The sequence below is a fragment of the Ziziphus jujuba genome, chromosome 6 (genome assembly GCF_031755915.1).
Source record: "Ziziphus jujuba cultivar Dongzao chromosome 6, ASM3175591v1".
Lineage (NCBI taxonomy): Eukaryota > Viridiplantae > Streptophyta > Magnoliopsida > Rosales > Rhamnaceae > Ziziphus > Ziziphus jujuba.
Genome location: NC_083384.1, coordinates 23,396,869 through 23,414,901, shown reverse-complemented (window position 1 = coordinate 23,414,901; position 18,033 = coordinate 23,396,869).

The window sequence follows — 18,033 nt, the reverse complement described above, 5'->3', positions numbered from 1 at the left end:
TTAAAAAATTGACCCTGCCCTGCCCCTTTTACATTGCTACGTGCATTCATAGTCCAAGAATAGATGCAAATATTTTTATTTTTTTGGGGTAAATTTGGTATTCTTGGTTATAAGATTTAGGTATTGTGAAGAGCTTATCAATGTTACTGGATATCCAAAATTTTAATTTGTGATATTTACATAAATACAGCGATTTTCAAAAAAATTGTCTTTTATAAATTATATAGATGATGATTTTTAAGAAAACCATGTGAATATTTGCAACCATAGAAAGACTTTATATATAAATATAAATACTACACAACAACTTAACTTAATGTTCATGAAATAATTGAAATAAGGTAACATATATCTCAACAAAACGATCCAATTACACGTATGTTCTAATATGCTCCCTTAAGAAGATACGTGAGATAGATCAATCTTAGATTTGCCTTATTGAAATCATTTCCCTAGTAAAGAATTAGTAAGAGCATCCATAAGCCAATTCGCAGTAAGAAATGGGTAAAACGCTAGCATTCATATGCAATCTTGTCATAAACAAAGTGAAAAGTAATAGCAATATGCTTTATCTCAGAATAAAACACCTGATTAACAAAAAATATATGTAACAACCACATTATTACAATAGATTGTGGGACCACCGGCAACTCAATATGAAACACATATAGTAAAGAAAGTAACTGATGAGAATTTGCCTGTACCCGTTCAATCAACTACACGCTGGGGTGCTGATCCTGTGCAATTGAAGACGAGACCAATTACTAGGGTACAAGCTAAGAGATTTAAGGATAATTTGGTTAGTTTCATTCAAGGTGTTATCAAATCTCAATAAGGCATGATAATACTCGAATATTCAAAGTCTGTACTGTGCATCTAAGTTATGAAAATAGAAATAGACCCGGGAAGTTGTTTTGGTGCATCTATGGACTTTGGGCAGTAAGGGACAAGTGTGTTTGATTGAGCTTACCAAGAGGCCATGGAATCATATCAAGGTAGAAGCAAAGGCATTAAAATCCATCATTTGTGCACAAGCCTTCAATATGGTCGAATTTTGTTGTTTTGGCGTTGGGAAGGACTTTTCTTGCATTTCAAGCAAGTTTTGATTATTCCAATAAAGGGCAACATATGGGAACCGGTTCTAATCCTATTTGGCATATTGGAGCTGATTTGGAGCTCAAACTATCTGGTGATTGGACAAAGACAGCTTGTTTGGAAAGTTAGTCAACTACTTTCCAAATCTGAAATTTGACTTTTTGTTTTAGAAAATAGTCTTTTATTTTGATTTTTATTTAATTATTTGCTGGAAAAATTATTTAAAAAGGTTTATATTTTATTATTTTGATTGTAAATTAATTAATTCCTATTTCAAAATTAAGGAATTAATTAATCTAAATTAGTTTAGGAAAATACTTTGAAATTCGGCCACTTCCCTATTATTTTTCTATGTTGGCCGAATTTAACCTAGCTATTTTAGGATTTGATTTCTTATAAATTTAACGTATTTCAGGGTTTATTTTTCAATGTAATGGTAGCTTAGATTATTATTCAAAAATCATTGTGCAAAAGAATTTTTTTTGTTCTCTTTAAACACCTAAAACATCGAATAGAGATTGAGTGTTTAAGTTTGACTTATCAATAGGATATCCATCACTTATTGTGGCATCTTCATCATATACTAAGGTTTTTAATCACATGTTGATTGGGATTCAAGGTGACCATTAGAATCTAAACTTAATTTCGATCTAGGCTAGTATAATATGAGTTTAGGAGCAAGTCGACCTAGGTTTATATCATTTAGTATCAAAGCCAAATTTTGTTTAGGTTTGATCTATCTTATTTATTTATTTTTTTTTTGTGTTATTCTAAAATTTTAATATTAGGTTAAGATTGTTTCCTATTCATACACATTCTGCATATAAAAAAAAAAAATTCTTTCATAGCCGAATTTGATTCCTTTTGTTAGCCGAATTTTTGCTTTCTAGGTTGTTGGTTGTTTTGCATAATAGTTCTTAGTAACTTGGTTTATTGTTGATTTTTCATTACTATTTTAATCTTAATTAGATGCATTCATATTTTCAAAAAAAAAAAAAAGAAGGAATTTGAAAGCATATTGAATAAACCTTAAAATTGTGCAATTTGTGATAAAATCGGGTTTAACACTTTTGTTGGCTTTAAGTTGCATTTTGGAGGTGATTCTGTTGATGGAGATTGTGTGATATTATTTTAGTGACCAATAAAAAAGAAAATAAAAGCCAAAGTATATAAAATAAAATAAAATTGTGAAAAAAGGCCGGTTTGAGAAGATTGCAAATTTGAGTTTGTTTGAATTTGGAAAATTAAATTGTGTTAGTGGGAGTTGGTGTCTATTCAATATTAGTTATTGGATATTAGAATATTGTGTGCAAAATTAATTGGATTAAAATTGGTTAAAGGATTTGAGACAAAGACCTAAATTATGGGAACAACAACCAACAACTATCTCATACCTTATTTGAATTATATTCTTATTAATTGTTGAATCTTTTTTTCTAAATTTTATCCTTCAATTTTTGTCTCTGAATATCTTGGATTTTTTCTTTGCTAAATCCAAAAATTTCCTTGTTAATTTTCCTTGTTTTTGGTAAGTAAAGCCGAGACTAGGTTTCATCAATTCACTTGGAAATCACTTGCTATAAGTTTTTATTTTATTGATAGGTTTAATTAGGACATACTTGTGATCAAATTTTTGTTTTGAGTGTGTTTTAATAGAACTTTAAGATAATTCTTTGAGTGAAAAAAGGCAATAGAGTGTGAGCTTAAAAGATGGTCAAAAGCCGAAACTAGTGTGCAAACACGAGTGTCGAGATCTTGTTTAAGTCATACACATGAAAGAGTGAATTTGGTGAGGTGTTTTTGCATTATTTTTACTAACATGACAGATTCAAGAATAAAAAGAGGAGGTGACTCTCTAAGAAATCTTGAAGACGAATCTGTGGGATTCAAAGAAGAAGCTAGAGCAATGGGAAGTGGGGAAGAACCTACTGACATGTTGGCAGTTTTGGAATAACTACAAAGGACGGATGCTCACTTTGATTAACTTGATCAAAGGATGGACAGATTTGAACATTCACAAGGAGGATTAAACCCAAGGCATGAACCACATAGAGGCCGTGGCGGAGGTCAAGGGGGTCGTAGACATTTTAGGGAAGAAGTTGGAGGAGGTGATTTTGGAGATAACCTTGAGGAGGAGTTCGAAGATATTTTTGCACTCCAAGGAAGTCAAAACCGTGGAAGACCATCCCGAGATGAGAATGATGATCTCGAAAATATTAAAGTCAACATACCACCATTTTTGGGAAAGTGATCTGGAGGTTTACTTATAATGGGAAGAACGGATATAGATGATCTTCGATTGTCATAACTATTCGAAGGCTAAAAAGGTTAAGTCGGCCGCTTTGGAATTTGAATATTATGCACTACAATGGTGGAATAATGAGTAAGGTACCCAAAGAAGAGTTGGTGATGAACTAATAACCACTTGGCGACAAATAAAAGGAGCCATGAGGAAGAGATTTGTATCGAGCCATTACCATAGGATGTTGCATCAAAGACTACAATCTTTATCTTAAGGAAGTAGGTCAGTGGAGGACTACTACAAGGATATGGAGATGCTCATGATGAGGTTGAGCATGAATGAGGACCATGAGGCAACAATGGCTAGGTTTCTTGGAGGCTTAAACCGAGAGATTGCTAACCAAGTGGAATTACAACAATATGTGGAGTTGGAAGAGATGCTACATGTGGCCATCAAAATTGCGAACCAATTCAAGAGGAGGGGTACTAGGTCTCGATTTGGAGGTTTAAGGAGTGGGAGGTTAAGCTCAAGTGTTTGGAGAAGCAATCATGCATTTGAATCAAGGCCAAAACCGAAACTAAAAAGGGAGAACTCCAATCGCCCAAGAAGAGATACAAGACCCGAACCTACATAAACACAAAAATCTGAAGGTAAAGCTGACCCTAAACCATCTAGCACTCGTTATATTGTATGTTTTAACTTTCAGGGCCAAGGACATATTGCCAATCAATGGCCAAATAGAAAGAATTATGGTGTTGAAAGGTAATGGTGAGTTGGAATTTGAAAGTGAGGGATCAAAAGCTAAAACCGAACTTGTTAAGGAAGAAATTGAAGATGAAGAGCAAGATGAACCCTATAATTTAAAAGCTTCAAGAGCCGAATTGAGTTTAGTGGCACGAAGAGTATTGACCATGTATAAGGATGAAGATTAAGTGCAAAGGGAAAACATCTTCCATATTATAAGTGACATTCACGGTAATATTTGTAGTATGATTATTGATACTGGAAGTTGTGCCAATGTTATTAGTAATGTAGTGGTGGAGAAATTAGGTTTAACAACAATCAAACATCCTAAACCATATAGACTTCAATGGTTTAATGATAGTGGAGAGATGAAAGTAAATAAACAAGCCAAGATAAAGTTTAATATTGATAAATACGTGGATGCGGTTTTATGTGATGTTGTACTTATGCATGCTGGTCATATTTTATTGGGAAGACCATAACAATTTAATAAGGATACCATACATTATAGTTAAGAAAATGCTATTGTATTCTGATTTAAAGCAAAGAAGATTAAACTAGAGCCATTGACATCTAAAGAAGTATTTAGAGATCAAATACAAATGCAATAAAGGAAAGAGGCCGAACGGCAAAGGAAGAAGTCAAGCATGCCACCCACGGCTTCATCTACCAAACATGAGGGCAAGGCCGAACCACACTGTCAGGACCCGTCCAGAATTCCTTCCCCGGAACCCTAGACAGCCCTGATCCCAGGGAAACCCTACCGGACCCTCCAAAGGAAAATCCGACAGAGCCTCCCCTAAGGGATTTACTTACCACAAATTACCTGCACTGAAAACACAGTTCTAAAAACATCCCCTTATTCCTCCCACAAACTACAAACTGATTCCACAAATTCCAGCACTTCTCAAAGCAACAACAGTCCAGTGCATAAATAAAACAGAAGTATTCCAATAGTATACAGAGCTTTAAGAAGTGCTAAACAACAGAAATACAACAAGGCTGAAAAGAAATAATACACTGAAATGAAAGAGTACAAAGAAACTCCTCGAAACACAACAGCAGCGGAAAACTTGGTTCGCTCCGGAAGAACGTCTACCACCACTTGCACCTAAGGGAACGGAATTTAAGAGTGTGAGATGCTAATCATCTCCGTGAGTAACCCGAACTACTGAACACCTTTTGATAATAATAATAAAATAATAACAATTAAGGAGTGGAACAAATACCAACAATTAACCTTTGGAAAATAATGATTTCCCTCAAAACTCTCACCAATCGCTCCGTTTGAAATGTTCCCTTTTTAAAACCTTTTCGCAAAACCCAATGTGTATACCTCCCAAAAACCAAGGGATTAAATAATTTAACAACAACAATTAAATAAATACATACCCCAAATATATAATAAAAATATAATAAATTATAATAAATAAATTTTGAACACCTTTGGGGTTTAAACCATTATTTGCAATTACACCGACAATTACACCTGACGCACCACACCATATACCGGTGATGCCCTCCGATACCCAGCGTCCCGAGCACCGACTGGCGGGAGGTTAAAGAGAGAAACCTGCAGTGGTCACTTCGGCGTCCCGACAGTACCGACTGCTAAAAAACCATCACCCGGCCAAGGAGGGGGGCGGCTGTGCGCAACAATAACCTTGCCTGCCCACGGTCCAATGGCAACTCACGGGTGAAGTAATAACCGCACGCTAAACCATATAATAACCGCGTGCTAAACCACGTGTCCATACACCATACACCAGAACACCAATACTGTATGAGTGCGTCTAAAAATAAACATAAACAACCAACCGTACCGTTTTTCCAAAAAACCACCGTGGGAAGTATACCAAATTTTCACAAATCACCATCCCACATATTTTTATTCAACGACCCGGTACGAAACATTGATAACCAACAAACCACAATTTTCCTCGAAATACGAGATGCAACCATAAAAATACCGCGGGCATAATTTATAAAATTTAACCAAATATTTTCATAAAATATTTAACCCAATTATGCCCGAGAAATCACATTTGAAACCACGTAAAATTAATACCGAAACATACCTTGCTCATGCATAACAAATAATTTAAATTAAACCGCATTAAAATCATAATTAAACCACACCACATGAGCATAATTAAATACTAAATTAAATACCAATTAAATTTAATTAATTGCCCAAAATAATTTTTGAAGGTGGGTCACTCACCTGGAGAGCGCAAATCAACTAAGATCCTCCTCGGGATCCACTCCACTACTCGCGCGTGCACCTAAACAACCACAGTGCACAAACCAAAAATATTAATATTTTATTCGGGTAATTCCCAAATAGATACCCGGGGAGCGAACACCAAGCGACATCTAAGGGTTACGAGTTATATACCGAATCGAAGCTCGCGTGATGAGGATCACGGATTCGGTCTTACTTTCCGGTGATCGAACCCGACGGGGTCGGAATCTCGCCGGAAAGCTTTTCGAGTTTCGGCTCCGCAATTCTCCCAAACCGTCGTGAATTGGCGGAAACGGAAGTCGGATTTGGGTTCAGGAGGTCGAACACTGCGGACTGGAGCTGGCCGGAATTTTCGGGTACTCGCCGGAACAGTAATTTCCGGCGGGCCGCCACGTCACCGGCAACCGTCACCGGAACAGTATTTTCCGACGGTGGCCGTTTGCTGTGAAATTTTGCAGATTTGTAGATCGTGAGGAGAGCAATCCAACGGGACCGACGGTGAGCAAAACGGAGGTCGGACGGCGGAGAAATCACCGTTTGAAGATTTTCGACCCCTCGTCGGAAAACGCTCCGATCCCGGCGCGTCGGTGGTCCGATGGCCGTGATTTTTGGTGGGTAGGCCGGACTTGAGGAGAGGATCAAGGCTGTCGGGCGCGTGTGGCCGGAAAGTGGCCGGAACAGTGCCGATTCGCGGTGGCCGGCGGTGGAGGGGAAAAATCGCCGCCAAACTTCGGACGTCCGATCCGGGCGCGTCCGGTGGCCGTTCGCCGTGAAATTTGGAGGTTTTGCCGGAAATGAGGTGGGCAAGCTTTCTGTCCGGCGCGTGTACAGTAACTCGGCCGGAACAGTGGCAAAATCCGGTGGCCGGCGGTGGCTCTCTCTCTCTCTTTCTCTCTCCTCTCTCTCTTTCTCTCTCTTCTCTCTCTTTCTCTCTCTTCCCCGAGAGTTTTTCAAAATTAAAACCCTGCGTGACACTGTTCATGCCACGTGGACCAATCAGAAACTGACACGTGGTGTTTCACTGTTCACCGACCCAAAAAAAAACATTAAAATAATACGGTATCCGGTAAACTTCAAACGTCCATAACTTTTTAACCGGATGTCTGTTTTGAGCGTGCCGCTAGTCTGTGAACTCATATCGACGAGCACTTCACAACCATGCATGAGTCAAAGCTCAATTCCCCATAAACAAAAAGTCAACTCTGGCACCCCTTGGACAGTTTGGACCGCAACTTGTTTCGTCCATAACTTTCAAACCGTAGCTCCGTTTTCGACGTGCTACCAGTCTACGAACTCGTGGCATCGTGCACTTCGCCACGGTACCCTAGCCATCTCTCAATTCCCACCGAGTCAAAAAGTCAACTTTTGACCCCTTCGGTCAACGGTCAACAGTCAACCTCGGTCAACGTGCACGGATTCCGGTGTGATTTGGGACGGGGTGTTACACACACAACCAAGGTAAGTTTTCTAAACATGATGGTGAGGAGAAAAATAAAGAGAAAACTGAGAGTGATAAAAAAAGAGAGGAAGCCGAGAGTAATAAAGAGAAAGAGAGGAAAAAGAAAAAAAAAAAGAAAATTTTTTATCTTAGTGAAGGTGAGATTAGAAAGGTATCCTTGAATAATAAACCTATGCTTATCATGTTGTATAAATATGCTTATGTTGTATATAACTTTGTCTATACGAAGATTTTAGGGCCATCGAGAACTCACTATGAAGCTCATATAGTAAAGAAAGTAACTAGTGAGAATCCGCATGTACCTGTACAATCAACTACACGCTAAGGTACTGACCTTGTGCAATTGAAGACGGGACCAATTACTAGGGCACAAGCTAAGAGATTTAAAGATAATCTGGCTAGTTTTATTCAAGGTGTTATTAAATCTCAAGAAGGTGTGATAATACCCGAAGATTCAAAGCCTTAACTGTGCATCAAAGTTATGAAAGCAGAAATGAACCCAGGAAGCTGTTTTGGTGCATCTATGAACTCCGAGTAGCAAGGGACAAGTTTGTTTGGTTACGAACATGATTGAGCACACCAAGAGGTCATGGAATCATGTCCAAGCAAAAGCAAAGCATTCAAGTCCATCATTTGCGCACAAGCCTTCAATATGGCTAAATTTTGCTGTTTTGGCACTGGGAAGAACTTTTCTTGCATTTCAAGCAAGTTTTGATTACTCCAATCAAGGGAAATGTATGGGACCCAGTTCTAATCCTATTTGGAATCCTACATGGTATATTAGAGCTTATTTGGAGCCTAAACTAGCTGGTGATTGGATAAAAACTGCTTGTTTGGAAAGTTAGTCAACTACTTTCCAAATCTGAAATTTGACTTTTGGTTTTAGAAAATAGTCTTTTATTTTATTTTTATTTAATTATTTGCTAGAAAAATTAATTTAGGAAGGTTGATATTTTATTATTTTGATTGTAAATTAATTAATTCCTATTTCAAAATTAAAGAATTAATTAATCCGAATTAGTTTAGGAAAAGACTTTGAAATTCGGCCACTTTCCTATTGATTTTCTATGTTGGCCGAATTTAACCTAATTGTTTTAGGATTTGATTTCTTGTAACTTTAGCTTATTTAAGAGCTTATTTTTCAATGGAACAACAACTTAGATTATTATTCAAAAATCATTGTGAGAAATAATTCTCTTTGTTCTCTTTGAACACCTAAAACATCGAATAGAAATTGAGTGTTTTAGTTTGACTTATCAATAGGACATCCATCACTTATTGTGCATCTTCATCATATACCAATGTTTCTAATTACATATTGATTAGGGGTCAAGGTGACCATTAGAATCTGAATTTAATTTCAATCCGACTAGTATAATACGATTTTAGGAGCAAATCAACCTAGGTTCATATCAGTAACCAACACAACTAGGAGGTGATATTCACCACAGAATAAAAATTAGCTTCTTTGGAAGATAAGAACAAGAACTTTTGTTTCTTAGAAGACCAAGAAATAGGATTAGTACTAAAGATTTGATTCTCAAACATTGTAACCATCTTATGATTGCGCGGTGGTGGAGAAGGATGAGATACAAGTAATGGAGCTTAAGAAGACCTGCAATCAGGTTTAGTAATAGCTATCAAGGAGATTAAGCGAAATAAAGAAGGAGATGTGTGAGTGTTGGTCCAAACTGAAAAATAGTCCATGGATGGTGAACTTAATGGGGTTCTTGAGGAAGAAAGAGGTGATATTGACATTGTGGGCAACAGAGAGGAGATATGGACAGGTGAAGATTGCAAGTGTAGCTAAATTAGTGGGAAAAGGGAAAGGCCTGAGGGAAAATGTATGCAAATCACAAATAGAGGAGGGAAGTTAAGAAAATGTCGAGTATGGATAGACTATTAGTGCTATAATAAAATAAATAAGTTAAACAAAATATGTATCAACCAAAGCACACTACCATAAACTTAGTTTCTACACACATGCATATATTGTATTTTAAAATATGATGTAGTAACCCTTGAGCGCAGCCATTAATTTATCAGATCTTTTAAATTTTTCAACTTGCAAACCAGAACATAGGAATAGTGCATAGTGGACACATTTCTCTCTAACCTTTCTCCCTTAGATTTACACCAAACAGGTACCATAGATACCTCAAAACCCTAATCTCCATAATATGTATCGTATTCTTAACTGATGATTTATTTCCCAATTTATTTATATATATATACAAAAAATTAATAAAATAATAATAATAGTAATAATATATATATATATATATAATGAATAATAATAATAATAGGGAATAAGCCAATTGAGCTTTTAGAGAGAACCTTCAGTCCAATGGACTAACTGAAGTATTACATAGAGTGTGTGTCTAAGGGATCTACTAAAAAGGTCAATAAACAAGTCAGTCTCATTACTGGAACAAACAAGCCCCTGTAAGTGAGTTACATGATAACTAGTCCACACAAAATATCTAACAATCTCCCACTTAGACTACATATTCAGCACAAATAACAATGAACTCACTTCCTACAGAATCTCCCGATAGAAAATACTATTTTATCTAAGTATATAGCATGCCGACACGGCACAACAATATACCAGATTAGGTAGTAAAGATTCTCTCAGTAAATCTCCTAAAAACTAGATACATTTTCAACTTAGCACTTTGTATACTATAAATTTAGTCTAGGTAATAGAGATTTACCTTACCACGTGCAATCCCCTAACACAGATACCATTTCATTTAAGTACATTGTGTACCAATATGGTACAACAACATACTCAAATTAAGTATTACGGATTTCCCATGGTACTTGTGGATCAACATACACATCTACACAGAGACTTAAGTCTCATATAGGTCTGCAAGCATAAGGAGCAATAATATATGTAATTAACATTACATTATAATGATCCACATACATACATATACTGCTCACAAGGCAATACTCAATATATACTATATATGACATGGAAATTATTGCAGATTACAAAACTCCCACTAAGTTATAACAGTCTTAACTGCTACACATCCATACAGAGACATATGCTCCTTAAACAAGTCTATAGGCTAGCATTTGTTAGTGGGTCTGCCACCATGTTGTAACAAGCATGTACATAATAAAATGAGATCTCAACCAAGATGATACAACTTCGGAATTACCACAACAATATTATTGGCCATATTATAAAAGTGCATCCAAAAGCGTGTATCATAGTCTTAAAACACGGCATATATCATGCCTCTACAATCAATGAAGCTATAAGTGTTTGTCTAATACTAATTCATAAAATAGCTTCTACTGCAATGATAAATAATATTCCTAGTGTTAAACGTTTAAACATCTATATATATAGCCATTATAATCAGCTCACAAAACCCCACTACATCAAAGTAGTGGTGTGCTGATCTCAAAACCAAAAATGGTTGTTTCATAGTACATATAATCATGACTACTCAAGCATTTACAAGAACACACCCACAATATAATATCCAATGGCATGCAATCTTGAGGTGAATAACAAACTGTTAAATGCAATAGAATATTGAACTATTATAATTTGTCCCTTTTATCGCTCTCTCATTCTTGGGATGTAAATCTCTAGAGAGCTTATCACCGATACCACCAAAGCCATAATAGGAGAATATTAAGCATATTAAAACTCAATATAATCTTATCAACATAGACTCTAACTAAGACAATTACAATACACAATTAGCCTTGTCTTAAAAAATCATTATTTTTAGTACCAGTGAAACCTCTCTAAGATCATTCATATCAAAATAGCTGCACAATAACAGTTTTGTCTTAGTCAATAAATCAGTATCAATGAAAGCTAACAGTATGTTTTCAACATGCAATATTATAAATATTAAATTGCTCCCACTGACTCTCAAACATATGCACATATTAACAACATTCTCCCTAAAATCATTTTAGGTGACAACTTCATCCCAAAAAAAAAAAAAAAGAAAGAAAAAGATATCACTACATGAGGCTTACTTAAGATCATAAATAGACATTGTAAGTTTATAAAGCAAATTTTCATTCCCCATTGCTTGGAAGCCAACTGGTTGGACCATATATATACACATTTGAATACAAAAAGAAAAAAAAGAAGAAAAAATCCATCTAAGAAAGTAGTTGGACCATATATATACACATTTGAATACAAAAAGAAAAAAAGAAGAAAAAATCCATCTAAGAAAGTAGTTATAGCATCCATATACTACAACTCCAAATGAAATTAGCCACAATCACCTTAATGATTAAAAGAATCATTTATGGATACATGAGAGAACGTCTTTTGATAGTCAATTTCCTCATTGTAGCTACACTCTTTTGTAACAAGTCTAGCTTATACATGTTCACTTGACCATTAAAGTCTCTCTTATCTTATAGACCCATGTACACGTAATAGGTTTGCTACCTTCAAGCAACTAAACAAAAAAAAGAGACACTAAATTCAAACTTGAACAAAATTTAGCTCTGATACCCAATGATACGAACCTAGGACGACCTGCTCCTAAACCCGTATTATATTAGCCCGGATCTTTAATTAAGTTCAAGTTCTAATGGAATGGACCTCAACCCCTAACCAACCTGTGGTTAGAAACCTTGGTATAATGTAGACGCCACAATAGGGGATGGAAAACCTATTGATAAGTCAAGCTAAAACAACCAATTATCTAATGGTGTTTTAGGTGTTCTCAAAGAACAAAGAGATAATTAATCTCACAAGTATTTTCTTAATCAAATCAAAGTTGTATTCACATTAAAAAAATAAGCCTTTAAATAGGCTAAGATTACAAAGAAAAAAACCCTAAAAAATTAATTCAAAACCGGACTCCTATAGGAATTGGGAAACTTGACCGAATTCTAATATGTCCTAAACTAAGTTTCCTAAACTAAATTTGATTAATTAATTCCTTTATTTTGAATTAGGAATTAATTAATTTACAATGGAAATAATAAAATAAAAACCTTCCTAAAGTTCTTTATCCAGAAAATAAATAAATAAAAACCTAAAAGTAATGGTAGTTTCCTAAAACAAAAAGCAAAAACAAATTAGGAAACTAAAAATGCTAGCTTTTTTATCAAGTTGAATTTGATCAATCTTTGACCTCTTTGAGCTTTAAATCAGCTTCTAGATGCTTTTTAGGATGCCAAATAAGCTGAATATGAAGTCCCACACGTTGCCCATGCTTGGAAAAATAAGAAAAGGCTAATACAGTAAAATACAGTAAAGTCAGCAAGCAATACAGCAAATTCGGCCAAATTGTTGATGCTGTCCGTACAAGCCCTTTTTGATTGCATTTGAGGCTGCTTTAACTTGATTCCATGACCTCTTAGGCATATGTATTGAACCCATAAAGCATTGGAACCATTTCATACTTCCCGGACTCCAAAAATGTGCAAAACTGTCACGCAGGTCCGTATCGGCTTCCACCACTTGGATGCTTAGAATAGGCTTTGCATCTTCAAGTATGGACAAGCTCTGTTGAGAGTGATCACCCCCTGTATAAATACTCCCAGGTTGTCCTTAAATCTCTTAATTTGAGCTCTTGTGATTGGCCTAGTCTTCATCCGTGTCGAGTCAGCACCCCAACAGGTTATCGGTGGAGCGGGCTCGGGCGGAATCACATCATTCCCCTCCTCTTGAAAAGGATTTGTCCTCAAATCAAGATCATCACCTGCAGCAAAAGGAGTTAAATCAGCAACATTAAATGCAGCACTCATGTTATACTCACCCGGTAAATTAGGCTTGTAGGCATTCTTGTTATTCGGCTTCGAAACCTGAAAAGGTCCATCCATAGGCGGCATGAGCTTTGACTTTCTTTGATTAGGAAACCTTTCCTTTCGTAAGTGCAACCAAACCAATTCTCCTGGGTCAAACACTATTACAACAAAATCTAGAAATACATGCTCATTATGGTAAAAATTACACTTTTTAAAGTTAGCAATCAATATTTCCCAAATTTTCAAATTGCCACTAAGTAAAGCTCTCAACAATGAAGATAAAGTTCGATGAAATAAAGATATCTTTAAATAAGTATCTTTAAAATTCATGGTCAGCAATGATTTCTTATTCATAATTACTTTATTAACATCACCAAAGCTAAGATAAAAATTTATATTTTTCCTTTCTTGTCTTCCTTTTCCTTTCTCACTCACGGCCATCTCACCTTCCTCACTCTCGGCTTTTGCACCAAATTTCTCACTCTTGGTTTTATTAAAATTTTTCTACACAACCTGAGTATTAGAAGACTTACCTTGGACAGCAAGCTCACCTTGTCCCTCTTGATTGGATGGTAGTCCACTTGGAATTTCATTTGGGAAGACATCTCCAATTTCCTTCAAAAGAGAAATCATTGAACTTGGCAATTCAAGTTCTTCAAAGTTAGTTTGATCATTAAAATAATTTTCTTTATAAATCATGACCAGCAAAGGTTTCTTACACTCAATAACCTTATTAATATCCCCTAAACTCAAATAAAAATTGCTACTTAACCTTTCTTTTCTTTCTTTTTTATTTTCCCCCTTGGATTGGCGCAAACCTTCGGATTTTCCTTCCTTCTCCAAGCTCTCGGGTTTGCCACTTTCTTTCCCCTCTCTTTCGGCTTTCCCTTGATCTTTCCACTCAATATGAGCCTTAGAAACCTTACCTTGATCAGCAACCTCATTCTTACCTTCTTGAAAGGATGGTGAAGCCGTTGGTGTCATACTTGCTTTTTCCTTGAGCTTTTCGGCTTCTCTCCTTTGTTGCATTTGTAATTGGTCTTTGTAAACCTCTTTAGGAGATAATGGTTCCAGCTTGACCTTCTTCCCTTTAAACCTGAAAACAATACTATTTTCTCGACCAAAATGAGTAGCATCTTTATCAAATTGCCATGGTCTACCTAATAGTATATGTCCAGCAATTATGGGTACAATATCACATAAAACTACATCCTCATATCTACCTATATTAAAATTTACTTTGGCTTGTTTATTCACTTTTATTTCACCACTATCATTAAGCCATTGTAATCTATAAGGTTCTTGATGTTTAATAGTTATTAAGCCTAATTTATCAACTACAATGTTACTAATTACATTTGTACAACTTCCACTATCAATAATCATACTACAAATCTTACCTTGAATTTCACATCGGGTGTGGAAGATGTTCTCTCTTTGAATCTCAACCTCATCTTTGTATACAGCAAGTACTCTCCTAGAAAGCAAGTTTAATTCAGCATTGGATGCTTGCAAGGTTTCGGGTTCATCCTCCAAGTCCTCCTCCTCTTGCTTGGCTTCATCCTCACTTTCTTCACTTTCCGATTCTAGCTCGTCATTGCCCTTTAACACCATGATTCTTCTATTCGGGCATTGGCTAGCGATGTGTCCTCCTCCCTGGCACTTAAAACACACAACATCATGAGTTCTAGAAGGTTTAGGATCTAATTTTACCTCGTTCTTTGGTGCTTGGACAGATTTGGTTCTAGTCTCCTTCCTTGGCCAGTTTGAACTTTCTTCTTTGACTTTCGGCTTTAGCTTGCTTTCATAGATGGGATTGTTCCTCCAGCCACTTGAATTGGACCTTCCACTGTTGGAAACACCTCCAAACCGTGATCTTACACCCCTCCTCTTGAATTGGTGCTCAAGCTTAATGGCAACATGCAACATCTCCTCCAACTCCAAGTATTGTTGCAAATCTAGTTGGTTGGCTATCTCACGATTCAAACCACCAAGAAATCTTGCCATGGTTGCTTCTCTATCCTCATTCATGTTTAACCTCATCATGAGCATCTCCATCTCTTTGTAATAATCCTCCACGGACCTAGTTCCTTGAGATAAAGATTGAAGTCTTTGATGCAGCAACCTGTGATGGTGTGATGGTACGAATCGTTTCCGCATGGTTCCTTTCATTTGTCGCCATGTAGTAATCAAGTCATCACCAACTCTCCTTCGGGTGTTTTGCTCATTGGCCCACCATTGGAGTGCATAATGGCCAAACTCCATTGCTGCCAATTTCACCTTCTTAGCCTCCGAATAATTATGGCGGTCAAATATCATCTCCATCTTTTCTTCCCACTCCAAATATGCTTCGGGATCATTTTTACCCATAAAAGGTGGGATGTTAACCTTGATATTTCCCAAATCATCATCTGTATCTTCCCTCCTATATCTCCCACGGCTAGCTCTATCTTGGACAGCAAAGGTTTCGTCCATACCTTCCTCAAAGTCGCCGTCGAATGGCTCCTCATCAAATTCCTCTCTCGGCCTCTCGCGACCTCCTCGTCCTCCATGGAATTCTTGCCTATTTCTTGTATTCGGCCTTCCTTGTGAGGCTTCCAGTCTTCCCACTCTTTGATTCACATGCTCAACTTGAGCACTAACCCGCTGTATTGATTCCAAGACAACTCTCATATCCACTTGGTCTCCACTCCCTGTAGCTCGGTCATCGCCATGGAATGCTACGGACTCTTCCTCATTGATCCTCAAGGGTGGATCCCCTCTTCTTATTCTAGAATCTGCCATGTTAGTAAAATACTGCAAAAATAAAATAAATCCTCACAATATTCACTCCCTCACGTGTTTCACTCAAACAAGGTCTCGACACTCGTGTTTGCACACTAGTTTCGGCTTTTACCCTCTTTTAAGCTCTCACACTCTTGCCTTTTTCCACTCAATGAATTATCTCAAAGTTCTAATTAAAACACCCACAAAACAGCAATTAGATCACTAGTATGTTTTAATTAAACTTATCAACAAAGCAGTAGCAAAAAGTAGGCAATACTGAAAGAATCCAACAAATCCTAATTTTTCGGCTTTCTAGACAAGAAAACACAAAATAATGGGAAAACGTTGGAATTTTTGAAAACTGCACCAGATGGTAGTAGATTATGAGTTCAAGAATAAAATTCCAGAAAAAGAAATTCAAATACGAACAAGAATCAAAGAGAACAAAATTATAGAAAAGTGTTGGTTGTTGTTCTTGTAATTCAAGTTTTGTATCAATTCCTTTATCTAATTTTAATCCAAATAATTTAAGCACCCAAAATCCAAATATCCAGCAGAAAAAATAATTCTCCAGCAACTCAAATATTGAATAAATAATAAAAAACCAGCAGCTCCAACAAATTTCCAGCAAACAAATCAAACTCCAACAACCCGAAATATTTTTTTTTCTTTTTTTTTTGTTTTTTTTTTATTCGGCTTTACCTTCTTTTTTTTTTTTTTCACTCACAGAACATAAACAACTGCAGTAGCAAGAATAATTACCAAAATTGCAGTTCCAACTCCAAAACAAACACCAAACCCGTGACCTCCAAATAAACACAAATGTGCAGTTTTTTTTTTTTTTTTTAAATGTTGCCGCAAACTCTTTTTTTTTTTTTTTTCTGTTTTTTGAATATATGAATGCAAATATCTAAGACTAAAACAGCAAAGAAAAATCAACAAAATCCAAATTAATAAGAACAATGATAAAAGACAACCAACAAACTAGGAAACAAAAATACGATAAAACTAGGAAATCCTAATTCAACTAGGAATGGATTTTTTTTTTTTTTTTTTAAGATGCTGAACGTGTATAGGATGGATGCAACCTTAACCTAATGCTAAAATTGCAGAATAACACAAAAACAAATAAAGCAAATAAAGATAGATCCAAACCTGAACAAAATTTAGCTCTGATACCAAATGATACGAACCTAGGACGACCTGCTCCTAAACCCGTATTATATTAGCCCGGATCTTTAATTAAGTTCAAGTTCTAATGGAATGGACCTCAACCCCTAACCAACCTGTGGTTAGAAACCTTGGTATAATGTAGACGCCACAATAGGGGATGGAAAACCTATTGATAAGTCAAGCTAAAACAACCAATTCTCTAATGGTATTTTAGGTGTTCTCAAAGAACAAAGAGATAATTAATCTCACAAGTATTTTCTTAATCAAATCAAAGTTGTATTCATATTGAAAAAATAAGCCTTTAAATAGGCTAAGATTACAAAGAAAAAAACCCTAAAAAATTAATTCAAAACCGGACTCCTATAGGAATTAGGAAACTTGACCAAATTCTAATATGTCCTAAACTAAGTTTCCTAAACTAAATTTGATTAATTAATTCCTTTATTTTGAATTAGGAATTAATTAATTTACAATGGAAATAATAAAATAAAAACCTTCCTAAAGTTCTTTATCCAAAAAATAAATAAATAAAAACCTAAAAGTAATGGTAGTTTC